We start from the raw sequence: 23,235 nt of genomic DNA on the forward strand, positions 1-23,235 counted from the left end.
CCTGAAGAGTGTAATCAGTGTTTATTGGGTAGGAAGTCATGTAAATAAAGTGATATTAATTGAAATCATTTTTCATAAATAATTATAGTTTTTGTCCACCCCACCCATCTCGGGATACACCACATGTTTCCCAGGAAATCAATGAGGACTCTTGTGTACTCCTGCTCCAAGCCTTGAATGCTTCATTAAAATTTATATTATTTTTAATTTCTATTATTTTCAATTTAAAAATAAAATTAAAAGTCGTTTTTTTTTTTTTTTTTTTTTTTTTTGTGGGTGTCTAGCATGACTGTAAATTTTATGATTATATTGTAATCTCTAAATGAAATATATTTATCCAAGCACTCAGGTTAATAAAGTTTTGGGGTATGTGTAGTTAAAGATGTCTATCTCCAAAGCTCTAGGAGTAGTTTTTGAACAAACAAATAGGAAGTACAACTTGATATAAGAAACATTTGTTTTATTGAAATTTTGTTTTCTGAAACTGTTTTTCAATTTTGAAATTTTCCAATTAAATACGTGCTAATTTAATAATGTTAAAGAATATGCTGCCATTTAGAATGCTGTCTTACAAGGATAACTTTCAAACCATCAAATGTTTATTATATATTTTAATGTTATCAGATCTGTGAAAATATGAAGTTCAGCATCTAAATGATTTTTCTCCATCATGAATAATGACTGTGCTGAAAAAAAAAAAAAAAGAATTCTTTAACTTCTGCTTATGCTCTCCGGAAGTGAGTAACTTTCCTTGAGATTTCTTTCTTTCGTTAAATCAACGGGTGTACTCATACTGGCTCGTCCTTGTATAGTTCTCAGTAAAGTAAATCTTCTTTGAAGTACCCTCAGTCTTGGACTCTTTCATTACAATAATAAAAATAATTAAAATAATGTTGCCATCTTGAAAATGTGTACAACTTAAAAATGTGATGTGAAGATTGATTTAGACAAAAAGGAAAATAGCACGGTGCGCTTAAAAAGCAAGTCATGTTAAAGGTAATTTCTATCATGAATAATACTTGTGGAGCCATCTTGAGTAATCAATGTTTTTTTTTCCCACTCCATTCATTGTTTTCAAGCCTATCATTATCCAACTGACAATCTCATTAGCCTTTATTCTTGAATGGGTTTTGTCCTTGGTAAGTGGTGACTTATTTGTATAAAAAATGTAATGATGGAAACATTTAATATTATGTCATCAATTTGAAAATGTGCATAATTTTAAAATGTGTTGTAAGGATGGATTTAGACTGTGGAAAATCTCACGATGACCCCTAAAAAGCAAGCCATGTCCAAACCAATTTGTGTTGTCATGGGTTACATCGCAAAGAGAGAGAAAAGTAGATTCAATTTTTTTTTTTCCATGAAATAATTTTCGTTGAATTTAAAAGATGACACCATTATCATAACCTTAAAATCTATTTGTTCTTTGCATGCTTGTTTCATAAAAAAAAGTGAAACTTCAATTACTTTCCTACCACAAATCAATGACACACTGTTAAAAAAATGCTGAAACATTAGTGAATACATTCACAACTATAAAAAAAAAAAAAAAAATATAAAAAGAGCAAAATTTATCAAAAATCGAATTCTTATTTATTCTTAGCCAATAAAAATTTGATTTAAATCGTTTTATAAATTTTGTAAGATTTAACATTAATATCAATTTTTAATTATTAATTTTTACAAAAATTTTTGTTTAAGAATTTGAAAATTGTTAAAATAATTTCGTTTTGCTCTAAGTCAATAATTTCATGACTTTAAAATCTTTCTATGTCACATGATTAAAACTAACCAATCAGAAATGTATATGGAGCCATCTTTATTGGCCTCTGAGGTCAAGCCGTGTCAATTATACCCTAGAAACGCAGTCTACACTTAACTCTAAAAGCATGTTATCTTCAAATAATATGTAACACTTATGTGTTCTGTGTTGAGAGGACTTCAATAGTTACATGTTAATCGGTCAGTTGTTAGCAGGTTCTTTCCACTTTTCTACCTACTTATAACTACTGACATGACCATGCTGTGAATGAACCCCTACCATCCACCCTCCCTCCACCTCCTCTTCCTCAACTCTAACTCCAAATTTCCGTCAATCTACATTTTTTTTTTCACACGCCTACCTCCGCCTTTCTTTTTGTTGTGGAGGGGTTTCTGGTTTGTATGTAGCATCCAGCAGATTATTCACAAAAAGTATTAGATTATTCAAATGAGATGCATATTCATTAGAAGTGAGAGATCTTGTAGCTTACACGATTGGGAATTTATCCACTGTTGTCTGCTGTGATGATGGACGACTAAGAAACTCTGACTCACCCACGCGCAAAAGACCACGTTTTTCACTTACCTGGTTGGAGCTGCCATTTGAAACTAAGTTAAGAGTTCTGTGTGGTTTTAACCTTTTTAAAACTATACTTTATTTGCATGTGGTATAACAGGGAAAAATAAATAAATAAAGTGTGTTCTGACACGCCGTCATTAAGCAGGCTTGTTTGATTGAAAAATGACGTCATGCACTTTGGTGCAATTGAGACATAACGAAACGTTAAGATGTCAATAATGAATGATAACCTTTTTAAAAAAATTTTCTAAAACTTAAAAAGATGCATTTTAAAAAAAGAAAACTAACACAATTGTATTTATAGTGAAACTAAATTTTATTCAATATTAATTAAAAAAAGATGAATTAATTTAAAGTAAATTGTTAGGTTGGGTGTTGTTGCTGTATAACGTTGTTTCATGAATTTTAAAGAGTAAAATTCACGTATTTTAATGGTTAGATTTGAAGAATGATTTTCCATTTGTTGTCCCTAACCCATATTATCTAATCTAAAAGTAATGTTTTCTAGGATTAATGCTCCCACTGTAAAATTTCCTTATGAGAGGAATGTTTTATAAAAGCAATGTTTTCTAATTTTATAAAATAAGTATTCTACCTATAGAATCTTATCCTATAGAATTCCATTTAACAATTTTATTCAGCATTAAATAACCCATAGCTGGTTAACAGAGCTGAAATGGAGAAGATACCAAAATAACAAAATACCAAGGCCTTATGTATGATATGAAAAGAAACTGGAATCTTAAGAAGATCTCCACCATTCCTGTAATTATAATGATAACCGGATTTATGACAAATAATTTCAAAAACTACCTGTCGAATATACCTAGTGAACCAAGTGCAAGAGAAATACAAACAATTGCACCCAAAGGAACGGTTAGGATTAAAAAAAAGATTTCTTAGTTGGAGTGACTGAAATAGTAGGTGAATGTCTGGCATCTGGTATCCCCATAAAAACTGAACGATTAGAAAATTAAAAACCTTGTTGATATGCTCTAAAACAAACCAAACTTGTATTTATTTGCTTCCCCACTGAGCAAATTAGGCACAATGCTGTTTTTAATGTGGAGAGGGAAACCAGCTCCACCAAGGGGGCACTCTGGCAGAGTCCAAAAATAGCAATTGTCTAATATGAAGGGTTTCCCTTACATAGACCAATTGACCTAATTGACTTCAAAAGTAATTGTCTGATATGAAAGGTTGCCTCCATATTGACCAGAACTGATTACTTTTTTGCTTCTGGCCCAAAGGCCAAGAATGCAAAGCTAAACCAAACCTACTCCCCCTATTTTGTTTTGGTGGAGATGGGTAGTGTAGTGTCTTTTTTGTTATGATATCACACTCTCAAGCATTATCTCTTCCATTTTATGAGGGAGGTAGTGTCATACTAGTTCTGTTGTCATGAGACCATCTTCCCAGGCATTATCTCTTTTGGGAATTAGTTTAATATCTGTTCGTTTGTCATGATGCCATCCTCAAAGGCATTACCTCATCATTGAGAGAAGAGGTCTATGTCCGTTCGAAGAAATGCATTATGAGTTAAGCTAAAAAAAAAAAAAAAAAAAAAAAAAGGAAAAAAAAAAATCATTCATTTCTATTTTGTTTTGTCTGCCATTGCTGTGGAATGTTGGCCAACGATGTCTCAGTGAAACTTTTCCAGACCAAAAAGTCACTTTTTTTTTCTCTGTCTCTGAATATTGTGCAAATGTCAGGCAGTGTTTCTGACCATAATCACTCAAGTTAATCGCTTAATAGCATCTCATTGCTTCCTTTTTTTGTTGTTGAATTGAAACAAGCCGTGATTATAACTTGGTGATAGTGAGGAGGGGGCTGTCTTTTTAGAGCACAATCTCCTATCATTGGCTAAATACGCCGTTTTGGGTTGGTTGGCTGTTTGCCCAGAAATAATCATTCCTTGTTTTATTTTTAAAAATCTTCTTTCTTATCCACTTCATTCGTAGGAGGAGCACAAATGCAATATGATACTTGACATTAGTTTATAAACTTTAATTTTAACCAGAAAAGGCTACAAAATCATTTTCGAATGTTGAGGGTTACAAGACGAGCAATGATATTTCTGTTACTATCTAGCATACAAAATTATTTTGTCGGATTTTCAAAGTCAGATCCAAATCGCAGTTAAGCTGACAAATGAAACCTTGCTTATGATTAGCCAATTTTTATTGATATTATATCATACCATATGTATTGGTAATATAAGGATCAGAAATTTAAATGTAATGTGAATAAATATCTTGCTGCACACATCTTTACTTAGAATGTCTTTAATAAAGCTGGCTTCTATTACAGTAGCCTCTTACATGTCGGTGGCATTATGCTTTGTTTTGAGCGAATAAAAGATAAAAATATAATGTATTTGGTTATAATTTATTAAAAGAATTATTTACTCTTAATATGAAACCTTTTTTTAAAAAAATCTAAGAATAAAAATCAGCAAAATAAAACTAATTTAAATTGAAAAACTTTCTTTCATATTCTTAACATCAAACAGAATTTTCATGAACTTTCCATTTGTGGAGTATGTTACCATGGGATCGCTTCTCTTTAGGCGTCAACGGGGTCGTTTTCAAATTAAATACTTGTCTTAAACCGTCCTTATAAGTAATCAAATTATTTTCATCATTTTAAATCTATTTATAATATTCATTCTGTATCATTTAATTACTAATCTATCCATCGCGATTAACCTGATCCTTGTGTCGCCTTTAGCCTTGGTAACTGGTGACACATTAGTAATAATATTTTTAATAATCCTAAAAGGGTTGATAAGCTGTAAAAAAAGAAAAGACTATTAAAAATATCAAATTTAAAATGACCACCATCAGAGAGAATAGTCGGTAAAAGTCTTTGCTCTCATGAAACTTAATTTTGTATTTGTTTAAAAAAAAAAAAAATCTGAAACAGAATTTTCGCTATTTAGACTCATGTCCTTATTTCTTTTGTAATGATAAAAATTTGAATCGTGAATCTTTGAAATTATTTTTCATGAAAAAAGCTGGCAACTCTTACAAAGGATGAGGCTGCTGGTCTGCATTGGAGATCCTTGTATCGTCAGTTATTCAAGAATTAATTGAAAAATGTTCACATTAACTGATCCCTCTTTTTTTAGAAGCGTTTTTACATATCTAAAAGACTTTATATGTCCGTCTGTCTGTGATGCTGCAGTTGAAAGCAGCATCTTTATTGGTCTGTAACGCTTAAGTTTGAAATAGCATTAATTTTGGTCTGTCCCACTTCAGTTTGGAAGAGAATTTTTGTTGGTCTGTCACATTTCAATTTGAAAGTGTGTTTTTTTTTAGTTTGTCATGCTTCAATTTGCAATGGCATTTGGTCTGTCATACTTCAATTAAAAAAAACAAAAACATTTTTGTTGGTCTGTCATGCTTACGTTTGAAATAGCATTTTCTGTATGTTGTTAGATGACAGTGGTGATTTTGTAACTCTCGCTTCCTTTTCGTTCTTTAGTTCTTACATTTCATGAGCGATGTTTCTGACAAAGGAGGAAAAATTGCTGTTTTATAGGTCGGAATCTATTACCACTTATTGTTGTCTGGTTTTTAGCCTTGAAGTAGTATTTTTTAAAAAGTTCCTGACATCTAATGGCTTCATGCCATGTCTGGAGCGATTTCCATAAAAAACACTGCTAGACATTTGCATGTCCACCATCTTTAACTGGCAACTCGTGGCACAGACCAGAATAATTGTAAAATACTACACAAGATATTCACAGTTCTGCTTTTTATTAAAACTTAACCAGAAAAGACATCTTTTTGAACTCTGGTACAAAATTGGTTTTTATATGTACCCAGATTTCCACCCAGACTGAGAGGAGAGAAGTTATATCATTCAAGATATTCATTCTCATTGAATTCTAAGTTAGTAAAGAGGCCCATTCGATTTCCCACTTCTCACCTCGTGATATCACAGCCACATGAAACTTGCTCTCCCACTCTCTTCATTATGCAACATATGGTTTGTCACATTTAAATTTGAAATAGAATTTGTTCGGTCTGTCCTGTTCCAAATGAAATAGAATTTTTTCAGTCTGTCCTGTTCCAAACGAAATAGAATTTTTTCGGTGTGTCCTGTTCCAAACGAAATAGAATTTTTTTGGTCTGTCCTGTTCCAAATGAAATAGAATTTTTTTCGGTCTGTCCTGTTCCAAATGAAGTAGAATTTTTTTCGGTCTGTCCTGTTCCAAATGAAATAGAATTTTTTTGGTCTGCCCTGTTCCAAATGAAATAGAATTTTTTCGGTCTGTCCTGTTCCAAATGAAATAGAATTTTTTTTTCGGTCTGTCCTGTTCCAAATGAAATAGAATTTTTTCGGTCTGTCCTGTTCCAAATGAAATAGAATTTTTTCGGTCTGTCCTGTTCCAAATGAAATAGAATTTTTTCGGTCTGTCCTGTTCCAAATGAAATAGAATTTTTTTGGTCTGTCCTGTTCCAAATGAAATAGAATTTTTTTTCGGTCTGTCCTGTTCCAAATGAAATAGAATTTTCAGTGCAGATTGAAGAATATCCGTTCTTACTTATTCCTGGCCTGACAATTGTCTTTTCTATGCAAGATTTATTTTTCTATGAATGAAAATAAACTTGTCATCCTTGTAGTCTTATTTTTATTACAAAGCTGTAATTGTCCAAAAACCTGAACCAGCGTCTCCGTGTCTTGTTTCAATTGATTCTGTGTTGTTAATATTTCATGTTTAGTTGGGAAATTTGAGAATGATTTGAAAATTTAGATGGATTTGCTTTTCATTCATTCAAGGAAGGTGTTTTTTTTTTTTTTTTTTTCTAGATGGGAAAGAAGGTACTTGCAAGACTACCCAACCACCCCCTCCCTCTCTCTCTATCTCTTCGTATTTCTTATTTCTCTCATACTTCCTCTCTACCCCCCCCACGCCTTTTCGTTTAACTTACATTCATGAACAATGAAAAACAAATACGCCACAAGTATAATATAAACTAGTTTGCCAGTGCTATCAAGAATGACAGCATTTTTTTGTTTTTGATAACAAACTTACAACTTTTATAATTACTTAAAAAAAGAAAAGTTGTTTTGTGTATAAATAATATGGATACTTCAAGTAAGCTGCTGCTGTTGTTGTTGTTGAGCATCATTCGTTTATTTCAAATGAATCAGATGATTATTGTTGGCATTCGTTTCCCTGGTATCTTTCTAGTTAGTTAGAATTCTTTCTACAAACACATCGGATACTTATGGGAGAGACCACGTAAAGTATGCCAACGTTCATAAGTGGAAGTGTTTCTGTGGAACAAACTGGATTCGAACATGGTACACCCAGTTTGCCAGTTTGTGTTGTTAACCACTTAGCCACCGTTACCTCCCAGCTGTTGATGATAATTGGAATGATGTTGTTTGGTGGACAGGTCTATATATATGTAGCAATATAAGCATACGTTTCCACAACAAGTTGCACATATTTAAATAAAGAATTTACTTTACTCACACAAAAAGATGCTTTGAAACAGCATCAAACTCTCGTTTCCTCTGAAAATGTTGGTTTACAACTTGCCTACAACATGAGTCAGCTGCTGCTGATACTTGCATTGGCTTAACTATATTTTGAATTACCTCCCTTAATGTTACATGTAAAGTAATAGCTATTTATACATATAGATTTTGAAATGGACATAAGACATTATTATATTACAAACTAAGAGAGATATCCAGTGCTGCCCAGGGAGCATGGATAACAAAATAGAAGACTTAAAAAGCATAAAAGTATTAATTTAAAACTTCTCTCTCTTCCCTTGACTGCCCTTGTCTCTTTTTTTTTCTGTCTGTCTGTCTCTCTCTCTCTCTCCTGACTGGTTCGATACATTCGAAAGAAAAAAAAAAAAGAAAATGGTGATAACCTCTGTTACGTAAGAAGGGCTATATTTTAATGGAAAAGTTCGAATGACATTTTTATGAGTTAGGATTCATAAAAATTACAAAACCACATGATTTCCAAAACAAAATTTTTACTTTCTCTTAGTTGACAAGATTTAAAAGAGGAAAGACATGTCCAGCGTGCTGTCCCTAATGGGAGGGGAGGAGGAGAGCGTACAATGTGCCCAAATGTAGCAGACAATCTATCTATCTATCTGTCTGTCTGTCTGTCTTTCTTGCATGTACAAGTTGTCCCTGTGATGGTTTTCTAAGACTATCTTTTTAAATAAAGCTTTTGTATAAACATTGTTGTCAAAGTGTGTTCATCAGCAGGCAAAAAGAACTTGAGTTCATGACAACCATAACATAGGTGTATAATACTTTACATACCTATAGGTAAGCTAAAATATAACATTACCATAACATAGGTGTATAATACTTTACATACCTATAGGTAAGCTAAAATATAACATTACCATGACATAGGTGTATAATACTTTACATACCTATAGGTAAGCTAAAATATAACATTACCATGACATAGGTGTATAATACTTTACATACCTATAGGTAAGCTAAAATATAACATTACCATGACATAGATGTATAATACTTTACATACCTATAGGTAAGCTAAAATATAAAATTACCATAACATAGGTGTATAATACTTTACATACCTATAGGTAAGCTAAAATATAACATTACCATGACATAGGTGTATAATACTTTACATACCTATAGGTAAGCTAAAATATAACATTACCATGACATAGGTGTATAATACTTTACGTACCTATAGGTAAGCTAAAATATAACATTACCATGACATAGGTGTATAATACTTTACATACCTATAGGTAAGCTAAAATATAACATTACCATGACATAGGTGTATAATACTTTACGTACCTATAGGTAAGCTAAAATATAACATTACCATGACATAGGTGTATAATACTTTACATACCTATAGGTAAGCTAAAATATAACATTACCATGACATAGGTGCATAATACTTTACGTACCTATAGGTAAGCTAAAATATAACATTACCATGACATAGGTGTATAATACTTTACATACCTATAGGTAAGCTAAAATATAACATTACCATGACATAGGTGTATAATACTTTACGTACCTATAGGTAAGCTAAAATATAACATTACCATGACATAGGTGTATAATACTTTACATACCTATAGGTAAGCTAAAATATAACATTACCATGACATAGGTGTATAATACTTTACATACCTATAGGTAAGCTAAAATATAACATTACCATGACATAGGTGTATAATACTTTACATACCTATAGGTAAGCTAAAATATAACATTACCATGACATAGGTGTATAATACTTTACATACCTATAGGTAAGCTAAAATATAACATTACCATGACATAGGTGTATAATACTTTACGTACCTATAGGTAAGCTAAAATATAACATTACCATGACATAGGTGTATAATACTTTACATACCTATAGGTAAGCTAAAATATAACATTACCATGACATAGGTGCATAATACTTTACGTACCTATAGGTAAGCTAAAATATAACATTACCATGACATAGATGTATAATACTTTACGTACCTATAGGTAAGCTAAAATATAACATTACCATGACATAGGTGTATAATACTTTACATACCTATAGGTAAGCTAAAATATAACATTACCACTAAGAATGAAAAAAAAAATTTTTTTTGCACTTTCCTACCTCTAATTTGGTTTCTGATGACTGTAAGGGAAAATAACAAGGTCAAAGTTGTACTAAATCTGATAATAATCAAAAGTCTTATCCGCCACCCCTCCCTGACAGAATTACGTTTTTCCTTTCTATAATAAACTAACAGACAGGGCTACCTGGCATTGCCCGGAGAGCTAGAAAAGAAAATGATTTTGAAAAGTGTATGTAACATTTCTCTTTTAAAACTTCTATCTTTATCTCAGGCATGTGATTTTTTAACACACTTCTCCCTTCAACTGGCACTTGATTAGTTTGTTACATATTTGCTTTTTTATGTACATTCGGTGTGAAAGCAGACCCCTTCAATATTATTTCAAACTTGTAAAAAGAAATATTTTAGTTATTCTTTTTCTTTCTGAGTAGATAATAATTCTAAATTATCTTCCTTTTTACTCTGTATCTCTCTTACTCTCTCTTTCTTTCTCTCCTTATTCTCTCTCTCTCTCTCTCTCTCTCTCTGCTTTGTTACTGATGGTGACGAATCTGACTCAAATAAGAGGTTCTATTTCAAATTTTAAAGTATTTTTTTTTTCTTTTTGAATTTCAAATTTTTAATTTGGTCCCTATTAACACTTAGCATATGGCTATTAAAGTAGTTTGACATAACCTGCTTTGGTCTACACCGAATTCAATGATGCAAAGTTTGTAAATGTATCCTGTGTAGTTTCTGACATCCTGCCAGACACACACACACACACACACACACACACACACACACACACACACACATAAAATCGGACTTTCCTTTATATAATAGAGAAGTAGATTATTACTGACTCCTTCCCTCTCCTGCACTTTGTTTCTGTAAGCAACATTTTGAACTCTTGGCCAAACTTATTCTGCTATGCAAAATGAATCTCATCCAATTAGTTTTTTAGTCGCTGTTGATTGTTCATCATGGAGGAATGAAGAAATGAAAAGGCTCCCAGAGCAATTTTAAACCAAAGCTAGTCTTCTATATCATTTCTCTTTTTGTTATTAATACTGAACTAGGGATCAACATGGGTCAATGTTCTTCTTTATTTAGAGTATGATGCCGACAGTCCTCCCCTCCTCCACTGTTTTAGAAACAAATGGAATGCTATTATTGGAAGTAGAAATGATGGACTCAAAACAATTATCCGCTTTTTGTTTCTTTCTTCTGCTGAATATTAATTACATGGCTGTATTTATCCGGTATTGCCTGGGCAGAGAAAAATTATTCAAAATATATTAAAAGTTGCATTTTTTTTTTGCAATAAAATCAATCGAACATCTTTAAAGTTTATAAATACTTTTCTTTTTTTTTTTTTTTTTTAATTATGCTGATTTTTTCTTACCGAATGATTTATGTATATATTTTTAATAGGATTTTGAAAACATCAAGTTGTTATAAAACTATAACTAAAATGGATAAAATGCATTCTGGTAGATTTAATTTTGTAAACAAATCATTGAGAGTGATTGAGGAAGAACTAATGAGGTGTACTTTATTGAAACTAGTTTGGCTCTTTTTTTTTTTTTTTTTTTTTTAATTCAGCCAAAGATTTTTTCACTCAGCACTAAGATCAATAGAATCTAGGCTATTTCTGAAATAGCTTTTTCTTAGTTAACTGGTATGTTGCTGGTCCTGCACAGTTCTAGGAAGTCCATCCATCCAGGCTTTGCCTTCTCTTTTTGGCAAGGGTTTAGTTTATTGTTACTCGCCTGAGACGCCCCTACCAGAGAATGCTGACGGGCTTGCCCAATCATTTTGTGTAGGCCAGTGCTCTTCTTTTAAGGTGCTAGCTTCTCAATCCCACTTTCTGACTCTTGTATCACATCAACCCATTGTGGGAAGGAGATAACTTTTCAACTTTTTTCCCTAATCTTCTCTGAAGTTCATGCATCTATAAAAAAAAGAATGACAACAGTTCTCTAGTTACTATCAAAATTCAACAGCACTTGGGCAGAAAGGAATTTCGGGATGTGTATAAGATAATAAAATTTCAGATATCCTGAAGAAATCTTTTCCCAACTAACAACTAGATCCCAAAACCCAGTGCAATACAAAACTTTCACAAAAATTGTTAGCCGGACGAAATTTGAGCCACTGTTAAGTCCTGCAAATACCTTCTTTTTTTTTTTTTTTTTTTGCAACATAAGCTTTTCATTTATTTTCTTACTTCTGTTTTTTTTTTTTTTTTTTTAATATAAATATATTTGAATCTCAAGATTGGTTATTTGTGTCCTTTTTTATTACAACTGTTTTATTATCTCTTCATACTTCTCTACTAAATTCAAAGCAAATAACAGATAAAAATGTCCAACAATACTCTTAATTTTCTAACCACATCACCATATTCGATTTAATATCCATTTTATATGCTGGCATGTGTTGGACAGCTTTTAGAAATTGTCTTTTAAACTGACTTATCCCAGATCTTTACTTATCCTTCATTCTCTAAAGTCTATTCCTATCACTTCTGCCCACGTTTTCCTTGGCCTTCCCTTGTGAACTGACCCCGCTACCTCCATAGTTCTACATCTGCTAACTCCAAAACTCTCATCCATCCTTTCAAAATGGCTATGATATCTAAATCTCCTGTTCTGCACGCATCTCACTATACTGTCCAGATTTAATCTTTCTTTGAGGTCATCATATCTAGGGCTGTCTAGATCGAAGACTCGCATTACACATCCATCATATCATTCTCATATAATTTCTCTCCATGCAACGCATATTCTCAACCCTCACTGGCCAACTTTCACTTCCATGCATCAGCACACAGTGTGCACATGCCTGTTAGACTCTTCCCTTGGTAACATTGCTGGTTAGTAATGGAAAAAGTTCCCTGAATTTACTCTATTCTTAATTCTTGCAATCACGTTAGCACCTGCTCCTCCCTATACTGATATGGTATCACCAAAGTAACAAAACTTATCCTCGTCTTTTTGATTTGTTATCGAACATTCTTTTGCTGGTTTCTTCTTGACTCCACTGTTTTTTTTTTTTGTTTTTTTTTTGTGCATTTAATGTATTTACATTTGTCTAAAAGTCACTTCGTTTAATATTATTAAACCAGACAGAAATAACGGAGAAAAATTATTGATTATTTGGGTCATCCATAACTATAAAAGTCTGATTTTCCATAAATAAATGCTTACTTTCACAGTTTTTTTTCACCAATTTATCAACGACTGATTTTTGTTGCTTTTTGCTGCTTCAAAATATTTTGCGATGCCTCTGTTCAGTCTTAAGAGACAATGGACACTTCTGTGAGGATAGCAGCATGTGTAATTGTGAGACAAGGGTTGTGTAATCTCCAACCACACTTCTCCTGAATCGGTACTGTTTGGGTCCATTGGCGAAGAGAGGCCCAAGACTGACTGGAAACAATGTCAAGATAAATGGAATGCACATACAGCACCTGGAATTCCCATTTTTGTACTGATCAAGCTTAACATTGCTTAACTTTGGTGATCTGACGGGAACCAATGTGTCAATGTGATCATGCCGTATTTTAATCTGTGTTATAAAATGTGTCTTGTCTTGTTCGCACTGAATTTTCTTCTTCAAATAAAAAAATTCTTGACCTGCACGCACAGTATGTTTTGAATTAAATTTGTTCAAAATTAAACGCATTTACATTTTATGTATTTATTTATCTAATATATAGAGTAAAGTTTTTCTTTTTATTGTTCCTTTGTCATCGATAGTTTTATTTCTACAAAAATCAGTATTTGATTTTGGTGTTTCAATTTTTCTTGTGGATCGGAGCAGCATGTTGATAAAATGAATAAAATGTAATTCGAGTTAATTCTTCTAGAAAATACTTTGTTCAAGTCAGAAATATTTTAAAATGGCGGCCATTTAAAAAAAAAAAAAAAAGGATGTAATTCCGTATTCATCAATACGGAGTTGCTTCCCTTAAAATAAAGCAAAAATAATATTTTGGAAAATATTTAAAAAACGACATAGTTTAGAAAAGGAAAGTAAATAAAATAAGGTTTTCTATCATTCTCTTTTCTAAATTGCAAATAAATACACTACCGGGCAACGCCGGATAAAATACAGCTAGTACAGTAATAAATGATTCATGATTTAATTAATATTTTATGTGAAGACATAAATCTTCATTATTTGCTAATAGTTTTAGTCATATGAACTTCTATGCAGCCCCTTCTGACTCAGCAAAGGTGGTTGACTCCCAGCTGCTACCAGATGATGTTTGACCCTCATGACTAAGCCTTCTATACCTGCATTGTTTTATGCTTTTACTCATAAATGTAAATGAGCAGTGCTTGAATAAAGAAGGTTTTAAGAGTGTTAATAAAGTTTTAGTTTTTCTTAAAAGAAATTATCTTTGACACAAATCCACTAAAGTTTGCTCAATGAGTTCAAATTGACTATCAGTGGGCTTGGATTTATTCTTTCTGACAAATGCTGTAGATTCCCATTCAATAAGTATTAATATATGAATATATAAAATTCGAATATTATCATTTTTTTTATTTTAGATAACTTAAAATATTAAAAAATGAGAGAAGTTCTGATGACTCATTAAAAGAAAAAGTAAAAAGAAATTCAACAAAGTTTATTTCAATATTAACTTTAATCTACAGATTTCTCTTTGAGTGATATTGTCTTAATTTCATGAAATAATTTTATGTGAAAACCGCATTGACTTTTTACAATTCAAAATGAAAGTAGGGTTTAATTAATGATATGTTCAAAATAATTTCATCCGTATATTCCTATCATATATTCTGTGATATTGATGCTAGTTTTGTGTGTGTAAACGCTGACGTGACTCTGTTAGTCTTTAAGTAGGGTTTAATTAATGATATGTTCAAAATAATTTCATCCGTATATTCCTATCATATATTCTGTGATATTGATGCTAGTTTTGTGTGTGTAAACGCTGACGTGACTCTGTTAGTCTTTATCTCTGAAGATAAAAGTATAAATTTTTAAACCTCTATAGAATAAGGAAAACAAACATTATATTCTCTGAGTTTAATTTGATAATCACTTGATAATCTAATAAACAATGCAAATTTTTATTCTTCATCATTTAAATTTTTTGTATATACATGCTCTATCTAAAATATTGAGCATTTTTATCAGGATAGAATCCAACTGAAAGTATTCATATTTTTATATTATTATTTCAAGTATCTATCTATCTATCTATCTATCTATCTATCTATCTATCTATCTATCTATCTATCTATCTCCCTCTGTGTGTGTGTGTGTGTGTGTGTGTGTGTGTGTGTATATATATTAGTGATGGGATGATTCCAATATTTTACTCGACTCCAATACAATTACTGATTCCGATTCTGATTCCTTATAAATATCTAAATATTTAACTATAAATTGGCTCTTTTTTTTTTTCGATTACTGTAAAAACACATGTTAAATGTGCACATATTTTTTCAAATGTAAAAATACACTTGTGGGGTATGATCTATAGATTTTTAGCTTCATTGATAGTTTAAAATTAATAAATATTTATTATTTTATAACTACTACCAGCAGTAAAAAAATTTGTTTTAAACAAAATCTAATTAAAAAAGATAATTAAAGGAATCGTTTTTGGCATCGGAAAATATGCACAAATTTGTCCAATTCCGATACCTCAAACAGTTCTGATTTTTCCAATTCCTGATTAATTGTCCCAACACTAATATATATATATATATATATATATATATATATATATATATATATATATATATATATATATATATATAAGAGGGAGAGATTCCATCTCACAACAGCTGTTTTATGTTACTTGCAATTTTCAAGTGAGACAATTTAGTTATATGTTATTTTAGTTTGAATGGTGATTGTGGGACAGACTACATATCTATAACTATGTTTATACATTATTATTTTTTCTTCATATATAGGTTGAAATGAGATTATTGTTTAAAATAAGAGATTCTCAAGGATGCATCTTACATATAGAGTTATCTTGTTGGGATTTCAATGTCAGACCCAAATTTAGCTAACAATGAAATTTGGCTTCTAATTAGCCAATTTTCATTTGTTATTGTTATACCATGTTATTGGCAATATAATAACATTCTTAGTTAAAATGTATTTTACAAATTATTTAGCCCAGTTCAAATGACTGCTAATATGAAACATTTTTAAATAATCAGATAAAAATAAAAATAGCAAGGAGTATAACTCGTTTTATATTGAGGAATGTAATAGGAGTTTTCTAATTTAAGACTGCACACAAATAAAAATTAAAAACTAAAATGACTTCACTACCTTCTGGGCAACGCCGGATGGGTACAGGTAGTAATAGATAAAGATATAAAATATAGAATAGATTTATTCTGTTAGGTACAATAATAGAAGTCTGTGTCGGGTAGCAACAACTGGTAAATGAGTTGACAAGTTAATCAACTCACTGCTTCAACTGACTCCAACCAGTTTCGCTCTTTTTAAATAGATGTGAATCATAGTCATATGTTCAAGCCACGTCATAACAGATAAAAGTATTTCAAAATTCTGTTATTCTGTTTTTATATGTTTGTTCTAACAGAACATAAGAAATGTTTTTGTTGTCCTAAATTAGATTCAGCTCTGTTTTTGTTTATTAGAGCGTTCACATTTTGTGTCTATTTCTTCTAACTCTATCAAGATCATTTAATATAGCAGCATAAATATTTTTATAATGCAAACATTTTTAGAAAAAAAAAAAAGGACTTCCTACTTGTGAAACACACTACTGCAAGACTGGTGCCCTCCTGATTACAACTTGGTGGTCTTCAAATCCAATCAAATGCACTTTGTACTGTTGACAAATGTTAGTACTCCCGTAGTGTTTCTCATCTTTCAGTAAAGTAGAAATTTCAATCTCATTAACCCTTACTCTTGATTGTCTCTCAGCCTTGATGAATGTTGACCCCTATAACAAAAATCCGTGTGATGTTAATTTATTATTGTTTTCTTTATAAAAGTTGTCTCACAAGTTTAAAATATTTTTTATTACAGATTATGTGTGGAATTATATAAATTTTAGCAACATGTACATATTTGTAAATAAGGCCATAACATATGCCGTTCTATAATTTTTTTTCTGAAACTCGCTCCAGACATGACATGAAGCCACTTGATGTAAGGAGCTAACAAGAATGAAAGCTGATTATTGCAAAGATAGATGCCTAAGAGTCTTAGTCTTGAAAAGAGCAAGGCTATAGATCGGAGGAAAACAGTCAGCAGAAATAGAGTTTCATAGACCCACAGTCCTTGGAAAAAAAAGCTACTGAAATAGGAAGCTGTATTACAATGAGATATTAAAACAGCGAAATAATGAAGACCACTAGACCAATGAGTTAAACGAGCTGGAACAAAAGAAGTAGAGAATGGATAAGAAAATTTGGAACACACACACACACATACATACATACATACATACATACATACATACATACATACATAAATGAGACTAGCAACATCACGTATGTGAGAGAGATGTTACTGAAAAGTAAGAGTGAAGTTAACCAAATTGCAGATACGTTTCTGCACCTTATCAAAAACTCTCAAATGGGACAGAGATTCGCCAGTCACAATATGATAACAGTACTCCATACATAGTTTGAAAGTAGATTTGTATGGATAGTAAATAATCTCACATGTGAAAAAGTGTTTGGAGCGATAAAGAGAACCGATTTTACACGAATAGAACGGTATGTCATAGCACTAATAAAGATGTCTCCCCGGTAAAAAGTTTAATGTAAAAAGATGGTGGTTGTGGTAGTTTATTTTGAGTCAATGTTACCAATGCTGATTCACACTTTTTTTTTTCATATCTACAATGACAAAGGCTCAAAAGGAATCGGACAACAAATGCAGTCGTTATTATAGTTTTCTCTTTCTACTTTTATGTTTGTTAGGCATACTAAATTGTCAGTATCATTACATCTTCCTGTAATTAAAAGGTTCTATGCCCCTAGTAGGTCTTGTATTTCTTTTGATTTGTTTATTTTCAGCATTACTTTCCTCTCCTCTTTCTCTCATTCTCTTTCTCCCGTATTTCCTACTTTACTGAGAAAATTGATTTCATTCATTACTTTGCTATGATCAACAAAATGGATGGTTAGTGTCTGTCCTATTTTTTTTTTTTTCAGCAATAGCTAATGATTAAGTTTAACTGTCAGACAGTAAGTTTGGAGAGACGATGTCCAATATATATATATATATATATATATATATATATATATATATATATATATATATATATATATATATATATATATACACTTGTGCCCGATATTATTCATACCCCTCGGATCTTTGAGATTTCTATAAGAATATTGCTCAAACCAGAAGGTAGACAATATTAAAGGGATTTCAAACAATAAATCAAGCATAAGCATTTAATTTAAACTCAACAAATAAATAAATTATGCAAGTTTGAAACATTATACAAAGAAAAACAATAATGGCACTAGTTCAAAATTATTCATACCTCTCTTACTAATAGTCAATAGCATGCCCTTTATTCTTAATAACTGCCTGTAACCGTTTGGGATATTTATCAACAAGGTTTTTACAAGCATCAACACTGATTTTTGACCATTCTTCAATGCAGTAGTTCTCCAAATCCCTCAAATTTCTAGGTTTCCGCTTTTTAACCTCAGTTTTCAATATGTGCCAGAGGTTTTCGATAGGGTTCAGGTCGGGACTCTGGCTAGGCCATTCCAAAACATTAATTTGATTATCCTCAAACCATTTCTTGACTATTTTGGCAGTATGTTTTGGATCATTATCCTGTTGAAGGACCCAGTTTGGTCCTAAATGGAGCTTCTCCGCATCCTGTCTAATGCTTTTCTGGAGTATCTCCAAATATTGCTCCTTCTTCATGGTTCCATCTATCTTGACCAAACTACCTGGACCACTAGCCGAAAAGGAGCCCCAAAACATTAGGCTACCACCACCATGTTTCACCGTGGGTATGGTGTTCTTTGGGTTGTAAGCTTCTCCTTTCTTCCTTCAAACGTAAGAAGCATCCATATGGCCAAACAATTCAATTTTTGTTTCGTCAGTCCACAAAATACTTGAGAAAACGGACTCTGGAGAAGTCACATGGGTCCTAGCAAACTTTAGACGTGCTGCACGGTGTTTTCCGGTGTGCAATGGAGTACTTCTTGGTCTTCTTCCTTTCAGACCATTTTCATGCAGAGTCCTTTGCAATGTTTGCCTTGATATTTTTATGCCAGAAGACTCCAGATTTTCTAAAATGTCCTTATTAGTGGTGGTTGGATTTGCATTAACACTTCTTACAATATTCCTGGTGGCTCTAGCAGACAGTTTCCTTTTCCTTCCTCTACCAATCAAGTTGTTTGTTGTGTGGTGGCTCTGGAATTTTTTGATGATGCTCTGTACTGTTGCTGTAGGGACCTCAAATTTCTTGGAAATTGACTTGTAACCTAAACCATCCTTATGTGAATTCACAATTTTAGTCCTAAGATCATTACTGAGCTCTTTTTTCTTCCCCATTCTAATAATTTTTATTCTTTTATTGGTTTTCAGTTGATATCATTTTAATTTCTGAAAAATGCAAAAAACGAAATGAAATTAATCAAAGGTTGTATAAAAGCATTCAAAATAAGAATCAAACAGAAAACAAACAGTCAGAAACTCGATTAATACTGAAAAAATAAGGGGGTATGATTATTTTTGAACATTGCAGATTTTATAAATAGCTGTATATTTCTTTTATTACAAGTATCCCGAGATTTTAAAATGACGAAAATGATCAGAAGAGGTTTATTAAGAATATGTATCAATATGGACGTAAACAATAAATTCTTACAAAAGTTACACCTAATAAACTCAATTTTCAAGGGGGGTATGAATAATATCGGGCACAAGTGTATATATATATATATATTTAAATAAGGGCGTAGTCACCAACAATGTGTATTTTTTTAACATTATTTTATTATTCCGTGTCTTGGTTTTTCATTGAGAATTATGTTTGGATCATTGTAATAATGTTTTTAAGTCATTGAAATAGTTTACGCGCGTTTCAAACGGTCTGTGATGCGCCCTCGTCAGAAATTATTTTGAAACCCATTTTATATATATATATATATATATATATATATATATATATATATATATATATATATATATATATATATATATATATATATATATATATAAAGACAGTGAAATCAAGATTTAATGATGCCTTTCTATATTTAATTACTTTTATTTTGTTTTATTTTTTAGGAAGAGTGTTTTCTGGTTTTCTTTTCTTTTATTTCTTTCTTGCTGTTGTTTGATTTTCTTTCTTTTTCTGATTTTCTTTTTGTTTTTGTTTTCATACCCAAATAATTCGAGTAATTGGCACAGTTTATTTTTAGATTCTTTGTTTATTTTTATTTTTCTTATTTTATTTCATCGTACATCTCAATATGACTGTTTGTTTGGGCTGACAGCCATGTTATCTTAAGAAGTTAGAGATTTGGAACTTAATCAAGTCATTCAACATTTATTAAACTAAAAAAAAAAAAATAAAATAAACTAAAAAATCAACCGGATTTTTAGATGAGTCCTTTTCATACCTATGTGAAAAACTTTGTCCATCATCGGCATGTCATAGCGCTAATAAGGTGTGTTCATTCTTGTCCTGCTTAAATTTGAAATAAGGTTTTCGTTTCTAAGTTTTAAATATCATTTCCAATGTAAATAAGCAGTATGAATGCAAACATCTTATTTTTGATACATTCACGTATCTCCATAAGACGATCTCTCTATTGGTCAGTCATGCTTAAGTTTGAAATAATATTTAATTTGGCTTGCCATGCGTAAGCTTTAAATACCATTTTCATCCCTACAGTCAGATAGAATGAACACACCTTATTTAAAATTTGCTGAAACATCGCTTTTAGTTTAAAATAGCATTTTTGATCTATCAATTTATATTGCATTTTCAGCAATCTGTCAAGTTTGAAATAGCTGATTCAATTAGCATAATAATATCTCTTCTATTTTAAGCTTGAATCAATGCTGTATGGCTGAAATGGCATACCGCCATTTGGTATCTTATTTGATCTGCAGATCAGTAATTGACTCAAGTTCCAAATCTATCAATTTATATTGCGATCTATTGCTTTGTACGGCTCCATGTTTTTTCATTGATGAAAGGAGTAGAAATCGGTTATGGAAATGAATATTTTGTGTTTAGGTCTGATCAAACTAGGTCATTCCTAAAATCGTTACAATGTTACACCAATCTCAGACGAAATTAATGAAAGTCGCCTGCGCTAGTACAGACTCGTATGGCACGCTAATGACAACACTGGTATTTAAGTATGATTTAAGATAGTGGCTCCTGGGAAAATGCAGAGTGGATAACTGAAACAATGGTGGCTGGATATTCTGCACCTCACTCTGACCAAGCCATTGAAAGTGTATAGTGAAGGGAGAAATCTGATGTGTACTCTGCTACACGTGATAAATACAGAAGAAAATGTTGAAACTTGTATTTCTGAACAAGTTCACATATTTGATTATGTATGAGAATCTCTTCCTACCATTTGCATTTAATTTGACAATATTATTGAAAGTTGGTTTATGTACAAGTACAGATAATCTACAGCATTTCGTTAAACATTTTTCAACCCAATACCTTACTTGGTTTCGTATTATATAAATCTCAGGACATTTTTTTTTTTTTATTGAAAAAAAACTTTGATGTGAATGATTTAATGACATTAAATCTTTCCCCATGTGAACCTTTGTAAATATCACACGGATATAATTTTACTTTTAGTGGTCATTTTCATGGAAGACGTGTTTTTCTCTTTTTGTTATTTAATTTTTTTTCTTTTTTCTCTTCATTCATTTACGCCATTCTTTTGTTATGTGAACATGAAGATGCTTATTTTACAAAGGTGTTCGGCGGGGGAAAATGCTTAATGTTTTTCTCATTATGTTCAGTTAGGAATTTCGTTTTATGGCATCATTTCAATGGCAATTGTTCTTTACTATCAGGATCTTCCCCCAGTAATGGAGATAAGTTGAACTGCATCAATCAGATCAGTGAATTCTGTGTTTTATTTTCAGAATTTCAGTTTTTGTGTCAGTTTATTAATTTTCTGCTGCTTTTTTTTTTTTTTTTTTAAACTTTTCCTTCTCCTAGATGAGTTACCTTACCAAGGTTTGAAAGTCTCATATACTCTGGTTTTAGTTTTTATTCTCCAAGACTAAGTTGTCTTACCAAAATCTGAAAGTCTAGTTTATTTTACTATTTTGCCCAAAGTCATTTAGAGGAGAAATGGAAAAATACCCTTTTGCAAGATTATTAGCAAAAATGATATAATATCCCCATCAGAACGTGAACACAGCATGTTGAATCCACAATCTTTTGTCAGGAATAACTGCAGTACTGCCAATTTCAATACTTGGTGATGCTCAAATCCCATTTATACCAGATTTAAATACAATAAATCCTGAAGGTGTATATAGCTTTTAGGTCCCAGGTTAAAATAATTACAAAACTGATTATCATATTTGTGTTGATTACGAAGATGGTGTAGCGTCAGTTTATGTTGATCTGTACAAAGAAGTTTTGCTTATTTGCTACGACAGTAAAATAAAACAAAATTTCCTTTCTTCCTCCGTGTACCTAATGTCAGACAAGATTCCCATGAACAGTTTTTTCTCAAGAGCTTCCCGTCTGTAGAACACATTGCCATGGAACTGCTTCTTTGCTGATTGCATGGTCATTTTCAAATCAAATGTCAACAAATTTCTGTCGTAAACCGTTCCACAAGTAACCAAATTTAATCCATTTCATTAATCGTACTCAATAATCTCCTAAGGTTCTTCATCTTTTAATTTGTAATCATTCCATCTCATTAATACTTATCCTTGAGTGGCACTTTTGTCTTGATAACTGGTGATTCATTGGTACAAGAAGAAGCCGTATGGAGTAAAATTTTTTGTTATTCTGTTTCTACTTTTGGTAAATTTTGTTTTGTTTTTCTTTTCGCTTTTTGTATTCAATAAATAACGTTATGTTTTTAAAAAAAAATTTTTTTTTCTTACCCTCCCCCTACCGCTGTGTTATGAAAACAAATAATGACATGTTTTTGTAAAAACAACTTTTAGGGAATAACTATGTTTATTTATTACTCTGTTAATAACGGCAGAGATAGTAGTTTATTAAGTTTTGAAAAATTGGGGGTGGGGGAAGAATCGAGGGGGTTATTT

General features: G+C 31.5%; 1 protein-coding gene across 6 annotated transcripts in view; it reads left to right on the forward strand.

Annotated features, from left to right (window-relative positions):
* The window catches only part of LOC145292105 (LIM and senescent cell antigen-like-containing domain protein 1), a 314,593-nt gene that overhangs the window by 78,216 nt on the left and 213,142 nt on the right, over nucleotides 1-23,235 (forward strand). The gene's annotated exons all lie outside the window — the stretch shown is intronic.

The sequence above is a fragment of the Euprymna scolopes genome, chromosome 13 (assembly GCF_053919585.1).
Source record: "Euprymna scolopes isolate OS-2025 chromosome 13, ASM5391958v1, whole genome shotgun sequence".
Classification (NCBI taxonomy): domain Eukaryota; kingdom Metazoa; phylum Mollusca; class Cephalopoda; order Sepiida; family Sepiolidae; genus Euprymna; species Euprymna scolopes.